Source organism: Erinaceus europaeus, chromosome 12 (assembly GCF_950295315.1).
Source record: "Erinaceus europaeus chromosome 12, mEriEur2.1, whole genome shotgun sequence".
Taxonomy (NCBI): Eukaryota; Metazoa; Chordata; class Mammalia; order Eulipotyphla; family Erinaceidae; genus Erinaceus; species Erinaceus europaeus.
Window position 1 is genome coordinate 38,137,726 of NC_080173.1, and position 15,319 is coordinate 38,153,044.

General features: G+C 54.1%; 1 protein-coding gene across 1 annotated transcript in view; it reads right to left on the bottom strand.

Moving 5' to 3' along the window:
- The window catches only part of PRKCD (protein kinase C delta), a 32,963-nt gene extending 18,568 nt beyond the window's left edge, over nucleotides 1-14,395 (bottom strand). The window contains exons 1-2 of the mRNA XM_016189607.2: nucleotides 14,127-14,395; nucleotides 10,161-10,287 (exon numbers count right to left, since the gene is read on the bottom strand). The gene's annotated coding sequence lies outside the window, so the exon portion shown is untranslated. The remainder of the gene's footprint in view (nucleotides 1-10,160; nucleotides 10,288-14,126) is intronic.
- Nucleotides 14,396-15,319: the final 924 nt, after the last annotated feature.

Sequence of the window (15,319 nt, forward strand, 5' to 3'; positions counted from 1 at the left end):
GGAGTCCCTCTGGGGTGTGAGTGCTCTAGCAGAGGAGGCGGGTGGGGGTGTGGCCCACAGGTGTGAACAGGGATGGCCTTCAGTAATCACATCTGACTCGTTGGATGACAATTTTGATAAAGGCACAAATGAGCCAAACTATCTGGAAGAGGTGGACCTGGAGCAGCTGGGGAGATGGCTCAGCTGGGAGAGCACTGGACTTGTACACCTGAAGTTCCAGAGTGATGCTAGACCTCTCTTTATATGCCTCTCTCTCTCTCTCCTTACCTCTCTCTCTCTCATCTCATGCAAAACTCTTCCTTGCTCCCCTCCACATGGAATAAATTAAATAAACCTTTAAAAAGAGATACATGAGGGGCTGGGTCGTAGAGCACCCAGTAGCACACAAGCTACAGTACAAGAGGCCCTCAGTTCAAGCCCCTGGTCCCCACCTGCAGGAAGGAAGTTTCACAAGTGGTGGAACAGTGCTGTAGGTGTCTCTGTCTCTCTTTCCCTTTCTATTGCCCTTTTCTCTCTCAATTTCTCTCTGTCCCTATCTAATATATATACATATATATGATGGATGTGCTCACTGTTCTCTGGTGCAGAGTAGAAACTGAGGTCCTCCCTGAGGGTCCCCAGATCCTCAGACCCAGCCAGGCTGGCTGCCTCCACAGGGCCCTTTCCAGGTGAAGTTCCCGTGAAAAACAAGAGAGGCCTGGACAGCCTCTTGGGGAACTTGCATCAAGGTAGATGGGGGCCTCTCACAAAGAGGGGAGTGACCCCTGAGCCTGCAGTCTGGGGTCAGGCCCTGAGGGTATAGGATACACCCCTCCTGTACATATGCCCAGTTTGGGGGCTGGATCCTGCCACCTAAACCAGGAAGGCCAAGACTGAGTGGACTGGGCCTAAGCATTCCCAGAGGTGCAGGCCCTGCCTGGGGTCCCCAGGGTCTGGCTCAAACGCACCTTGAGGGGTGATGGGAAGGGAAGAGAGAGGAGGCACAGGAAGGGGGGCAGGCCCTGGCACAGGTGCTACAGGGAGGGTGCCAGGTGTGGCACAGGCTGCTGGGTGGGTGGGTAGGTGAGTGTTAACAGACCGGCAGAGTCTCAGGGTGGACACTTCCCACAAGGGGGGCCAGGAGGCAGCAGAGGTTTCACAAATCAGGAAACTGGCCAATGGGCTGAGCAGGAAGATAGGTCAGGAGTGATTGAGAACTTTCATTGTGCCCAGTCCCCCAACCCCCACGTTCCTTTTACCCTGGGACGGAAGCAGGGGTGGTGACATGTGCTGGCTGTGTCATTTCCCCCAACAGCTTCTTCATGGGGATAGCCTTCACTCCTTGAGCTAAACATCCCAACTTCTTCAGTGCCACCCCCCCCCCCCCCATCACCACTCCTGGCTACACTCTCAGTCAGAAAGTTCTTTGGAATTCTGTCACCTTCCAGTTGGTTCCAAAGTGCTGGGGTCCTTACTAATTCCCAGCAAGCCTGCTGCTCCCCCCTCATGTGACCTAGCAGTGAGCCTGGGAGACTGAGGTATTATGATGCTGAGGATCTGCTCTAAGGTTTGGGGGTGCACTAGCCCAATGTCCTCAGCCCTCATATCCTAGAGGCCTTCCAGAAAAACACATCTGTGTCGGAAGTTGGGCGGTAGCACAGTGGGTTAAGAGCTTGTGGTGCAAAGCACAAGGACAAGCAGTAAAGATCCCAGTTCAAGCCCCCGGCTCCCCACCTGCAGGGGCATCACTTCACAGGCGGTGAAGCAGGTCTGCAGGTGTCTGTCTTTCTCTCCCCTTGTCTTCCCCACCTCTCTTCATTTCTCTCTGTCGTATCCAACAACGACAACATCAACAACAGCAGCAATAATAAAACAAGAGCAACAAAAGGGGATAAATAAAAATTTAAAAAACACATCTGTGTAATGACACGACTCTGCACACAATGGAGAAAGGGCAGCCTGACCCCAGGTCACTCCCAGCTCTATAGGAGGTCCAGGCAGTGGCTACTGGAGTGACCAAACACATCACTGGTGAAACTCATGGGCTAGGGGCAGAGAGAGTTCAATACATTGAGTACGTGCCTTGATATATACATGATTTAAATTTGAGCCCCAGCACTACATGGTAGGTACTGTGGTCCCAGAAGAAGCTCCAGGCTATGTTTGGTGTCTTGCTCTCACTCTGTCTCTGAATGAAAAGCAGCCCAGAGAAGTGAAATTGCACATGCACGAGGCCCTGGCTTTGCAAAAAATAAAACCATCAGTCTGGTGAGGAGTAGCCACATAAACATGCAATTTCTTTTTTTTTTTATTTTTCTATTTATTATTTATTCCCTTTTGTTTCCCTTGTTTTATTGTTGTAGTTATGATTGATGTCATTGTTGTTGGACAAGACAGAGAGAAATGGAGAGAGGCAGGGAAGACAGAGAGGGGGAGAGAAACACAGACACCCGCAGACCTGCTTCACCGCTTGTGAAGCGACTCCCCTGCAGGTGGGGAGCCGGGGGCTTGAACTGGGAACCTTATGCCGGTCCCTGCGCTTTGCGCCACCTGCATAAACATGCAATTTCAAAGGAGGTAAGGCCACATGGCATTCAGGCAGTGAGAGGGGCTGAGTCTAGAAGGGCCTATGGTAGGGGCTGGGAAGTGGCACATCGGGTTAAACACACATAGTACAAAGTGCAAGGATCCCCACCTGCAGAGTGGTTACTCCACAAGCAGTAAAACAGGTCTGCAGGTGTCTATATTTCTCTTCCCCTCTCTATCTTCCCCTCCCCTCTCAATTTCTTTGTCCTATTAAAAAAAAAAAATCGAAAAGTGGCCACAGGAGCAGTGGATTCATAACGCAGGCACTGAAGCCCAGTGATAACCCCAGATGGGAAAAAAAAAGGTGGGGGGGGCCTATCCTATGGCTGGGGTGATAAGGGAGGCTTCAAGTGGAAGGATGAGTTGGGCAGCCAGAGTCCATGGGCCCGAGGAACAGAATGTGGGGCCTGGCAGTACTAAGCACACACCTGTCCCTGTCAGCACAGGGCAGGGCAGGATCTTGTGCACAGCTAACTGGGGGCTAGGAAGCCTAGAGCTCAGTCAGAGGGTTCCAGGCATCCCTGAAAGAAATAAAAGGTCCCTCCATGGCAGGGCTGAGGATAAGGGGGCCTCTGTTCAAGCCAGGGTGAGGCCTCTCCTGGAATAGTCACACGGAGGCACACACAGGCACACTTGCCAAAACACACACACACACACACACACACACACACACACACACACACACACACACATCCCTACACATGAGAGCCCTGCTTTCAGCTGGTTATCTCTCTCTCTTTCTCTCTCTCTTGCAGGATGACTCAGTGCCACACACACCTTGAAACACACGCCCACACACACACTTCGTTCTCATGTGAGACAAAGGGGGCTAACAGCCTGTGTGTTCACCAGCACAGAGCTCCAATGAAGTCTAGGAGACAGCTCACCCGGGAGAGCATACCTTGTCATGCTTGTCTTCCTAGGTTCAAACCCTTACACTGTACAGGAGGACCATAGCACCAGGGGAAGCTCCACAGTGATGGAGAGGTACCATGGTGTTTCTTCCTCTGTGTGACTCTAAAAGGAATGAAAAAAACTGACCTGGGAGCATAGGGATTATACCTGCTCAAGGCCTCTGTGCAGAGAGAGAGAATGAAAGAGAAAGAGAAGATCCTGGCGTGAACACACACGCCCAGAGACTCCAGACAGGCTCAGAGATAACTCATAGCCTGGAAGGACCCACACAGACCTGGGCAGGGCCTGGTATGAGCAAAGGCCAAAGGTGGCCCCCAGGGTACAATGGAAGGGAAAGGCCTCTTCAATGAGGGTGAAAGAATACCCTCAGCCCCACGAGAATGCCAGAGTGGCTGGGGGCAGGATAGGACTGGAGAGCATGTTCTGGGCAGGCTCCCCCACCCATCCATCTGAGCAGGAGGCCGGGGTCCCAGGTGGCAGTCACAGGCCTGGCTCACACCTGTGCAGGTGGGGGTGGCCCTGCAGGCACCCCACACATGACCTCCACCCAGCACTAGACTTAAGTGCAGAAACTGACTATAAAGCAGAAACCACAGAGCCAATGGGGCAGCCCCAGGCAGGGAGGTGGAGGGGCCCTTCGTAAAGCCAGGCTGTGCCTGGGGATAAGAATGGCTGTTCCCCCCAGCCTCATGGTGCTGGCTCCCAAGTTCACTCCTGTCAGCACCTACAAGGCATCCTTCCAGTCCTGGGATTTCCTGATTGCTGATATCCATTTGACATTTGGGAGCAAGCAGGAAGGCCACCTAAGACTTGTTATCCATCCCAAGGTAGCAGGGCCGAGGCAGAGCCTCTCCCCACTGCGGGCTTTCAGGAAGAAATCTAGAGAGAGGAGATGGCCTGTGAAATAGCTCACTTGGACAGTGGCTGCTTTGCCATGTGCATGACCCAGGTTTGAACCCAGCCCCCACCCCCCCCACACACACACGGAAGAAAGCTTCAGTGCTGTAGTCTCCTCACTCTATCTCTGCTTCTCTGTCGCTAATTAAGAAAAGTTATTTGGGGGAGTCGGGCGGTAGTATAGTGGGTTAAGCTCAAGGACTGGCATGAGGATCCCCAGTTTGAGCCCCTGGCTCCCCACTTGCAGGTGAGTTGCTTCACAAGTGGTGAAACAGGTCTGCAGGTGTCTATCTTTCTCTCCCCCTCTCTGTCTTCCCCACCTCTCTCCATTTCTCTCTGTCCTATCCAACAATGATGACATCAATAACTACAACAATAAAACAAGGGCAAAAAAAGGGAAATAAATACATACATACATACATATATACATAAAAAGAAAAGTTTATGGAGGGCCAGGCAGTGGCACACCCATTGAGTGCACATGATACCATGAGCAAGGGCCCAAATTAAAGCCCCAAGTCCTCACCTGGGGGGGGGGGGGAGCTTCATGAGTGGTGAAGCAGGGCTGCAGTTGTCTCTCTCTACCCCTCTCAATGTGTGTGTGTATATATTTTTTAATGTATCGGACAACTACAGAAATGTGGGACAGGGGGCCAGGTGGTGGCACACCTGCTTAAGCACACACATTACAGTGTGAAAGGACCCGGGTTTGAGCCCCTGTCACCAACTGTAGGGGAAAGCTTTACTAGTGGTTAAGTAGGGCTGCAGGTATCCCTCTCTTTTTCTTTCTCCCCCTACCCTCTCAATTTCTCTGTCTATCCAATAATAAATAAACAAACAAATAAATAGAGAAAAGTGGGACAGTAGGGTGTCAGCCACAGGGGCAGCAAACAGAAAATGATAGGGTGGGGATGGGGGAACCTGGGTATGGAGGTCCATCTCAGACCTGTCCCCCAGGGGCACTTGTGATCTGGGTCATAGCACCCTGGCATCCTCTGCTGCTATACCTGGGAGGTATGCCAAGAGTAGTGTCAACACTATGACCTCCACAGCTGGCCAACCACCATAGCCCTCAACCTTGCAGTGCCCCCATGCAGCCTTCCCTGCTCTCTTCACTCTTATTATCCATCTCAGGCCCCATTAAAATGCCCCCTGATGGACCCTGGGCCCTGGCTGCCTGCCAAGTCTATTTACCCAACACAGCCACAGACATGCTTCAAAGCTCCAGGCTGTTGTGGAAACAGAAGTTCAGCCACCACAAGCCCGTTCTCCTGGGCACCTTGGCGGGAACCTTCGAGGGATAGCCATCCCTGCCTTATAAGGAGCTTTGGAAAGCCCCTAACATAGGCCTGCTGCCCCCTCTCCTCAACGGTCTGGGGTGCATGTCTCCACCTCCTGAACCACAGTCTCTTGGGTCCCCTTCTCCCTCCACACCATAGGTGTCTAGACATGGCCATACAGGCCTCCCCAGGGTCTCCAGTCTGGTGGCCTCATCTCCTAGCAGTGTCACTGCTGCCAGGCATGGGGCTGGATGCAGCTACACCATGGCACTTTTGCCCCGGCAGCTGGTCCTCAAGGGTTCCCCCTCTCTTCACCTGTCACCCATCCTTGCTGCATTACACATCACATACATATAAGAGATCACAGGTTCAACTCCCAGAGCCACCACCAGTCAGAGCTGTACAGGCTCAGGTCAAAGCACAAGGACAAAGTAGACCTTCAGTCCCACCTGCTCAGGCATCCTTTGCAAGCACTCTACTTCCTACTCAATGCCTGTGTGAACCACCCCCCGCCCCATGACCTCCTGGTCACTGCCCACCCTTTGCCCTCTGCCCCAGCCATGGGATGCCTTTCAGTTCCCCCCAAAATCAAGTTCCTTCCCACTTCGGAGCTCAGCACTCATGCTCAGCCTTCCTGCACTGGCCCAACACACACACAGTTCCTGCTGTTACTCAGACCCTGGTGGAGGCTCTCTGATTTGTCCATTTCACAAATGGGGCCACTGAGGCCAGCATGGCACAGAGCACACAGCTGGGAAACAGCCAGCAGGGATCTGAACCCAGACCTGTGTGACACGTGCACAGAGCCTGTCCCCACTCACACTCTTATGCTTGAGAGTCCAGCACCCCATTAAATGTGCCACCTCCCAGGCCACCACCCTCACACTCCTAGCCTGACCCTTGTCTCCAGACTCTTGGCCTCTGCCTACCATACCATAATCACTGTTCTTCAACAGCCAAGATGCCCAGCCTTCTTCCCTAGGTATAAAGGGCAAAGTTCAGTCCCAGCCTCACTGGGCAAAATTCCCGACTGTCCTTAAGACGGGCCAGTCCTTGCCACCAGCTGCTACCAGTCAAGAATGGATGGTTGTGTGGATTTCTAGCTCCCCCAAACCCCCCAAGGCCTCTATTAGCCCCAGATATCTACCCCCTCACCCAGACCCATGGCTGACTCCTGGGGTCTGAAGGGAGGCAGGCTGGCAGGAGGTCTCACTGCCCATGCCCTCATCACCACCCTACTCCAAGCCCATCATCCTAGGGTGAGAGGGCAGTGCAGAGGCGGGGGCCTCAGGACATCCTGAAGGATAGCAGGTGGCAGCAGCCTGCCTCTTCTCTCCCACACCCACCAAGTCATGAGCTCTATTGTCCTCTCTTTGAAAAGGAGTGAGGGGGAGACAGACTCAGGAGTGAGAGAGAGGGCCAGGCACCGAGTGGGCATGGCTGCTCCACCCAGGAGCTCCTCCAAGGACAGGAATCAAGTGCACCACTGCTGGAAACTTCCGTCCCTGCTACAAAGGAGGGGGTGAGGGAGCCACGGTCCTGCAGGGCCCTTACCTCAATGGGCCAGTGCCAGGTGTCAGTCAGACAATAATATCCCATCAGAGAGCCCACCTGCCGTGGTATGAACAGTTTCCACCACCCCGGTGCTAAGTGCTTTATATAACTACAGTTTCCACTCATTAAACACTGACAATGCTACAGGCAGGGTGCTAGCTGCTTTGCATGCATTATCTGTTGTTTTCTGGCACAGCCCCCACAAAGGTGGATGCTATTACTGTCTTATTTGTCCAGAGGGAAATTAAGGAACTGGGGGTCCACACCACTGGCTCAGGATCATTCCTGGGGCTCCCTAGAACTGCAGGATGATGCCTGTGGCCTTCGGACCTGACATTTGGAGTCTGGAGGCCTGGCCAACAGGCTGGGAAGGAGGGAGGAATCAGAATCAGAGATAGGAGGCTGTGGAAACTTTATGACCTCGGCCTCGAACCCTGACCTCCATCAAGGCCTGGCCATTGCCGGCTAGGGCAGAACCTGGCCAGTTGGCTGCATCTACTGGCCAGACAAGGCCAGGGTGGGGCAGGCCACAGGCGGAGGGCTGGTCAGTCCCACTCTGCAACCACTTCCTGGGCAGCCCAGAGGAAGTGAGGCTCCGGAAATGCCTGGGCTGGATGGCCCTTTCCCTTGGGCACAGGCCCTGGAAAGTGCTCAGCTGCCCCAGGAGAAGCACCAGCTGGCCTGCCCAGCCCTGAGCCCAGTTTCCCCATTGCCAGCAGGCAAGGACATGGTGAGTGGGAGACAGGGTGCCCATCCACCTGGCAGCACCTTGGCCCATGACCAAAGGCAGCCCACTTCCTCCTCTGTGGCAGCCACCACAAACTGTACCAGCACAGCTGACTTGGCTCCTCCTGACACACAGCCCGAGCCCTATGCCCAGCCCTGCTCAGGCTGCAGGTCTGGCCAGGGCGGACAGAAAGGCAAAGCCCAACTCCAAGAGGGACCTGCTTCCCGGGGACACCTGAGGTCATAGCCAGGCCTCCAACCAACCAGGAGTAGGACCCCTTGTCTGACCTGGAATGGGCATAGATAGCATGCTGTGTGTAGGCAGGTACCTAAGACAATTGATAAGAGTCTACATGCATGTTAGAGCATGCCTGCAGCGCAATATGTGTGTCTGTGTGTGCATGTGTGCACTTGTGGGTCTGTCATCGGGCTCATATTCCCAGTGGACACCTGTGTATTGGTACCAGCTAGGTAGGTAATATTAAAGGGCTGAATGGGGGCTGCTTCCAAGGCAAATGCATAGAACTTCTTAGGCAAATGCATAGAACTTTGAGGCTCAGTCCTCTTGGATTCAGGTAGCAGAGGCCCCAAGCTGGCCAAGGGTATGACACCTCCTTCTAGTAGGGCTAGGGACAGGATAAATAAAAGGTAACCCAGTGGAAGCCCCCATCCCCACACCACAGAATGAGTACTCTAACCTCCTGCCCCTTCTTCCCCAGAGTCAGGATCAGGGAGCTCAACCCCCACTGATCTATTCTATTCTATTCTATTATTTATTTATGAGGGGAGGGGGAGGGTAAGAGAGAGAGAGAGAGAGAGAGAGACAGAAGCAGAGCATCAGCTCTGGCACATACAATGACAGGGATGGAACTCAGGACCTCATACTTGAAGATCCAATGCTTTACCCACTGTGCCACCTCCTGGGCCACTTCTTTGTCATTCCTGAGTTTTCCCAGTCCACTCTGAACCTGAGAGCTCGAGAAGAGAAATTAGAGACCTTCTTCTGTCCCCAGTGAAGATGGGAAACAGAAGAATTAAGAGTGGTCAGTTGTGTTGACAGATGGAAGACTTCAGTCCATTCCCAGCTTTGTGTCCAGCCAACAGAGGGGCTCGGGGCAAACCTGTCTCCCCATGTGGCACAAGGGGAAGATTGATCTCTGTACTCCCTCAAAGCTTGGCACATGAACTTCTCTGTAGGTGATTAACAAAGTGTCATCACACCTTGCTCCAGAACACCAGTGGGCTCCAGGTCTCTTTTATGGTCCAGAAGCCAGCTCTGGGCCAGATGTCCACCACCCATCTCACAAAAGAGAATGCCAGTGTGGCCAAGGAGACAGTATAGTGGTTAGAGCTTTGGACCTAAAAGCATGAGGTCTCAAGTTCAAGCCTCACCATTACATGTGCCAGAGTAATACTTTGGTTCTCCCCACCCCTTTGTCTGCATTTTAACAAATAAATAAATCTTTTTTTTAATATTTATTTATTTTCCATTTTTGTTGCCCTTGTTTTTTATTGCTGTTATAGTTGTTATTGTTGTTGTTATTGATGTCGTCATTGTTTGATAGTACAGAGATAGAGAGGGGAGGGGAAGACAAAGAGGGGGAGAGAAAGTGACTCCCCTGCAGGTGGGGAGCTGGGGGCTCAAACTAGGATCCTTGAGCCGGTCCTTGTGCTTCGCGCCACGTGCACTTAACCTACTGCACTATCGCCTGACTCCCAACAGATAAAAAATCTTAAAGAGAGAGACAGAGAGGGAGAGGGAGAGAGAGAAAGGTGGCTGGGTGGTGATGCACCTGGTTAAGTACACATATTACCATGTGCATGGACCTGGGTTTGAGCCTACACTCCTCACCTGCAGGGGGGAAGCTTCACAAGCAATGAAGCAGGTCTGCAGGTATCTGTCTCTCTCCCTCTCTACTCTCCCCTCTCCAATTCTTTCTATACTATCAAATAAAGGAAAACAAACGAGAGAGAGAGAGAGAGAGAATATGCCAAGTCCAGAGAGACTAAGGCTTTCTAGGGCCTCCAGCCAAAAGAGACAGACCTGTCTCCCCCCCAAAGAGACAAGCTCACATAGCTGTACCTTCTGGGTGCCTAGACCCCTCCTCCAGACCAAGAACTCTGGGTGCTCATCCCCCAACACAGGCCCAAGGCATAAGGGGAGCCAGGGGCTCCACAGAGGAAGAATCCCCCACACAATTTCCCTCTGCCCAAGTGTCTTACCTGGGCTGCTGGCTCCCCTCAGCCCTCAGTGCTGCTCCAGCTGTGGCGACAGCCAGGCAATAGCCACCAAGAACAGCAGGCCCGCCGCCCTCAGCTGGGCCACTTCCCAGGCCAGTTCCCGGCAGACCTGCAGGAACAAGAGAAAACAGCTGAGCTGGAAGCCGCCAAACAGGCTCTCCCCATCAACCAGCTCGGGCATGGCCCACTATGCCAGCTCTGCCTCACCTAGTTCTGACACCATAGCCCCTGCGTACCTACTTGGCTTTTTATTTTGTTAAATAAAGTGTAGGGGCACCCAATCTTCCATGGGCACTGGCTCTATGCCTACTCTGTGCTAGGGCTGAGACTGTTGTATCTTAGCCCTTCCAGATGATGTCTAGTATCTAGATATGCTGAGAGGCCTAGAGGCAGCAAGAAAGAGGTCCCTAATCTCCAGGCTGGGGTGCAATCAGATATGGTCAATATGTCATCTGGGGTGATGCCTCTGAGCCTCAGTTTGTCTTATCTGTAAAACAAGAAGACTATATCCCCCAGATGGTTCCAAGGCTCTATGTGCACACCAACTTCTGGACCACTCACTCTTGGAGTGCCACATAAATAGGGACATTCTTCCTTACTTTGCACCTTTTCATTCAGGTGAATCTCACACTTTTCTGAGGCACCCCTCACATGCTTAAAAAAAAAGAGCCCTCAACAGGACTGGGTGGTGATGGATGTATCTGGTAGACAACATATGCTACAATACTCAAGGACCTGGTTTCAAGTTCCCAGGCTGTGCAAGGATCCCAGTTTGAGCCTACAGCTCCCCACCTGCAGAGGCGATGCATCATGAGTGGTGAAGCAGATCTGCAAGTGTCTATCTTTCTCCCCCTTCTCTCCCAACTTCTCTCTGTCCTATCCAATAGAAAAAGAAAAGAAGCCAAGTGGTGGCACACTTGGTTGAGCGCACATGTTACAATGTGCAAGGACTGGGGTTCGAGTCCTGGTCCCCACTTGCTGGGGGAAATCTTTGCAATTGGTGAAGCAGAGTTTCAGGTGTCTCTCTCCCTCTCCATCACCCCCTTCCCTCTTGATTTCTGGCTCTCTATCCAGTACATAAATAAAGATAATAAAAAGAAAGGAAGGGAGGAAGGAAGCAAGCAAGCAAGCAAGAGAAAGGCTTCAAGATGAGAGACTCTGGGAGAGAAGGCAAAGGTCACTTTACATCTGAAAGAAAAAGATCCACAGGAGTCGGACAGTAGCACAGCGGGTTAAGCGCAGGTGCAAGGAACAGCTCAAGGGGCGTAAGGATCCCAGTTCGAGCCACGAGCTCCCCACCTGCAGGGGAGTCACTTCACAAACGTTGAAGCAGGTCTGCAGGTGTCTATCTTTCTCTCCCCCTCTCTGTCTTCCCCTCCTCTCTCCATTTCTCTCTGTCCTATCCAACAATGATGACATCAATAACAACAATAATAACTACAACAATAAAACAATAAGGGCAACAAAAGGGAATAAATAAATATATATATATATATATATCTTAAAAAAAAAAAAAAGAAAAAGATCCACCTCCCCAGAAGGGTGTCCCTTCCTCCTGCTAAAGACCCTGCATCCCCACTCCCTAGGGGCTGAGCTCCATGTCTATTTTTCAATTACTTCTCATTTTAATTTAAACTTCAATTAGCTGTGTCAGCTAAATGGTGTCAGTGTCCTACAGTCACAACTCCAAACCCCACCCCATCTCTCTTCCCCATCACCAGTGCTGACACAGGCTGAGCAGGGCTGGATGCTAGAAGAGGGGGAGGGGTCTCTGTCAACTATCTTCCCTCCCATGTCCCTCCCTGGTCAAGTGGCAGTGGCCACAAGACAGCAGGAACTTGGCTTAGAGGCCAGCTGGGATTTTGTTAGTCCCAGCTCACTGAGAGTGGGGTCCACACAGTTGAGTGGGATGAGTGGTCACCAATGAAGACTTTGGCATATGCTAAGCTCTCATCACAGGGTCTAAACTGAGTGATAGGACCTTTGACACAGGACCTGTGATCCTCCCACCAACTCTCTTCACTCTGTAGACAAGAAAACAGCTCAGAGAGCTGGCTCTAGGTTCTCTCTTTTTAAAATTTCATTATCATCATCATTTCAGACCCATTTTTTCAGGGGGGGAACAGACAGACACAGCATTGACATTTCCTCAAATTTGGTGATGGCCAGGCTGAAGCTTGGGTCACACACAGGATGCACTATCCAGGTAAGCTATTTGCAGGCACTATTATTACCACCATTTTGAGGAAGATTGGGACGGAGACCACAATACAACTCCATCATGTGATGTGGCACCAGGGATCTAGTCTAGGGTCTCTCTCACACAAGACAGATGATCTACCGCAATACCACCCTGGTCTCTTGGTCTTAATAGGTACAGCAAATATTTGAGCCCAAGTCTTTCCTGAATCTAGAGCCTGGGGTCTTGATCACAACACTCCACACCCACAATTTTGCCTTTCCATCTCTCCAATCTAGGGAGCACAGTAAGTGAGAGATGGAGGCCCAGAAGCTGGATGCCAGCACATCGCATGCACACCTACACCCTCACTGTCTCCCACAAGCTCAGGCACACATACTGGGGTTCTCACCTTCCCTCCCACCACTGTTGCCCCTGGGCATAAACCTTTTCACCCTCCCCCCACTGCTGACTGACACCCATGCCCATGCACTCTCAGTTCCCCACAATCCGTTACCGCCACCCTCCCCAGACACACACTAAACGCGGAGTTTGATACAGTCATAAAGGGAGTGTCCCATTGAACTCACACCAGCCACTGAGCTCACTCCCACCACAGCCAGGTACAACTGCCCCCCTTCTCTCTCTCTCTCTCTCTCTCTCTCTCTCTCTCTCTCTCACCACCACCACTACCCTCTGCAGGCTGTCCACCACGCCCAGCTCCATCCACAGCAAGAATGAGGAAACCCAAGGGGTTGTTCCCCTGCTTTGGTGACTGGGCCAGCCTGGTCACACAATGAAAGTGAGTGCCCAGACACACATGCTCACAGAGATATTCCACTCCCCTCCCTGAGCCCTTCAGGCTAGCACCCCAACACCTCCCACAATAAGTAGCATAAATATGCTCACAGACTCGAGGTCACTCAACACACAAACGTGTATTGACACAGGAGAGGCTGTTGACAGGGACACAGCATGTAGCATGTACCACACACTACACAGTTGCAAAGGCACACAGAGAGCTTCAGTACACACAGGCAAGTTAAACATGTGAAAACGTCACACAGAAAAAGTCCTGGGCATAGTGAACCTCCCAGGGGAACACACCAGGCCCTCCAAACGTAGGCGACAAAGGGATACAGTCCACATGCAGACAGAGTAGGGGCCAGAGGTCACCTCCCACCCCACACCACACACACTCGCACCAAGTCCCCCTGACTGTTTGTGTTGGGGGGGAGGGGCTCGAGGGAGCACCAGGGCGGGATGGTGGAGACCCGAGCCACGCCCAGCCCCGAGAGAGAGACACGGAGAGACACAGAGACTGAAAGAAGAGACAGGGCAGAGGAAGCGCAGCGGGGCGGGGCGGGCAGGAGCCCGGGGCGGGACGAGGCCACCGCGCGGGTCTGGGGGTCCAGGGGCTGCGGGCTGCGGAAGGTGGGGCCGGACCCCAGGGAACTAAGGACCGACAGATAGGACGGCGGGTGGGGGAGGATTGGAGTGTGGACAGTGGGACCGAGAAGGAAGACAGATGGGCGGACAGAGAGTCCGGAGAGACGCGTGGGCGCCTGGAGGAGCTGGAGAGGCACAGGCGGGTAGAGGGGACAGCGAGGGGATAGGCGGCGGGACGGCAAGACAGCCGCAGGAGCAGGATCCCGGCTGGTAGCGGCTGGGTTTCGGGGACGCGAACGCGAACCGGTCGGGGGGCCAGCTCGGCCGCCCTGTGGGAATCGCGACCGCACGTCGGGGCCGGGGCCCCGGGCTCCACTCACCTCTGCGGCCGGGGCCCAGGGTCCGGTCCGGCCGGCGGGGTTCGGTGCGGGCCGGAGAGGGCCGGGCCGGGTGGCGGAGAAGGACCGCCCCGGCCTCAACGCGGCCGTCGGGATGCCTGGGGGTCGCCCAGAGGATCGGGGTGCAGCCGCCTGCTCCCGCGCCGCTGCACACGGAAGTGCGGGGGGGCGGGGCGGCGCGACCTCACCCAGGTGCCGGCCGTCCCCGCCCCCTCGAGGCCCGCCCCTAAAGGGCCACCCCCACACAAGCCCTCCCGTGAAGGCCCCGCCCCCGACACAGCCCGCCCACCCAAGACACGCCCCCGAGAGGCCCCGCCCCTAGGAGAGCGCCCCCTCGGGTTCCGTCCCGCCCCGAAGGCCCTCTTCTGCCAGCAGGGAGCTGGGGTGCTGCAGCCCTCCCCTCTAGGGTCCAGGGTCTGCGTCCCTCTGCAGCACGGGGTGCATGCCCCCGCCCGCCCTCAGCTTACGCACTAGACTTAGAAGAGGGAGGTCCCATTGGACGGAGCTGGGTGCTGAGGCCTTTAATGGGGGCGCCCCCCGCCGTTCGCCCCTCCCCTCAACTCGCCGCCCAGGCGGGGGTTCCCCAGCTCCGGCGGCCCACACCCGGGAGTCCCCACCAGCCAGCTGGCCCGCTCTGCCCGCCCCGCTCGGTCGCTTCCTGTTGGCCCGAGTAGCCACGGCTGGGCTAGCAGCCTGCCGTCTGGCCCCAGCCCTACCCTGGCTGCGGGGCGGAGACTGGCTGCCCGCCGGCATCTGCCTCCACCCACCCCCTCCCCCCACCCTCTCCCCCCACTCGATCTTTCGCTTTCCTGCCCTAACTTTGCAAAGCCCCCGCCGTCACTCCTGGAAAGTGCCTGAGCGTCCTTTGCAGGCTAGAACTTTGACCGTCAAGCATCTCATTCATTACGGATGATCCCCTGAGCCTTAAATCTGGGGACGTAGTGTGTCCCAGGAAGTTCGTCTCCTTGGCCCTAAAGCGCAGAGAATCAAGCCAAAGCTTCCAAACGCCAAAGAAATGTCACTTTCCTGAGAGAAGAGCGTTCTGAGTGCACATAGGGGGAGTGGGGAGAATCTGAGCCCCCTTTTCCCCTGTGAGGCTTAGGGGGAGGAAACTCCGAAGATCCATACCCGAGGAATCATGAGTTAATTGAAAGCTGCAATGACAATTGCTAGGA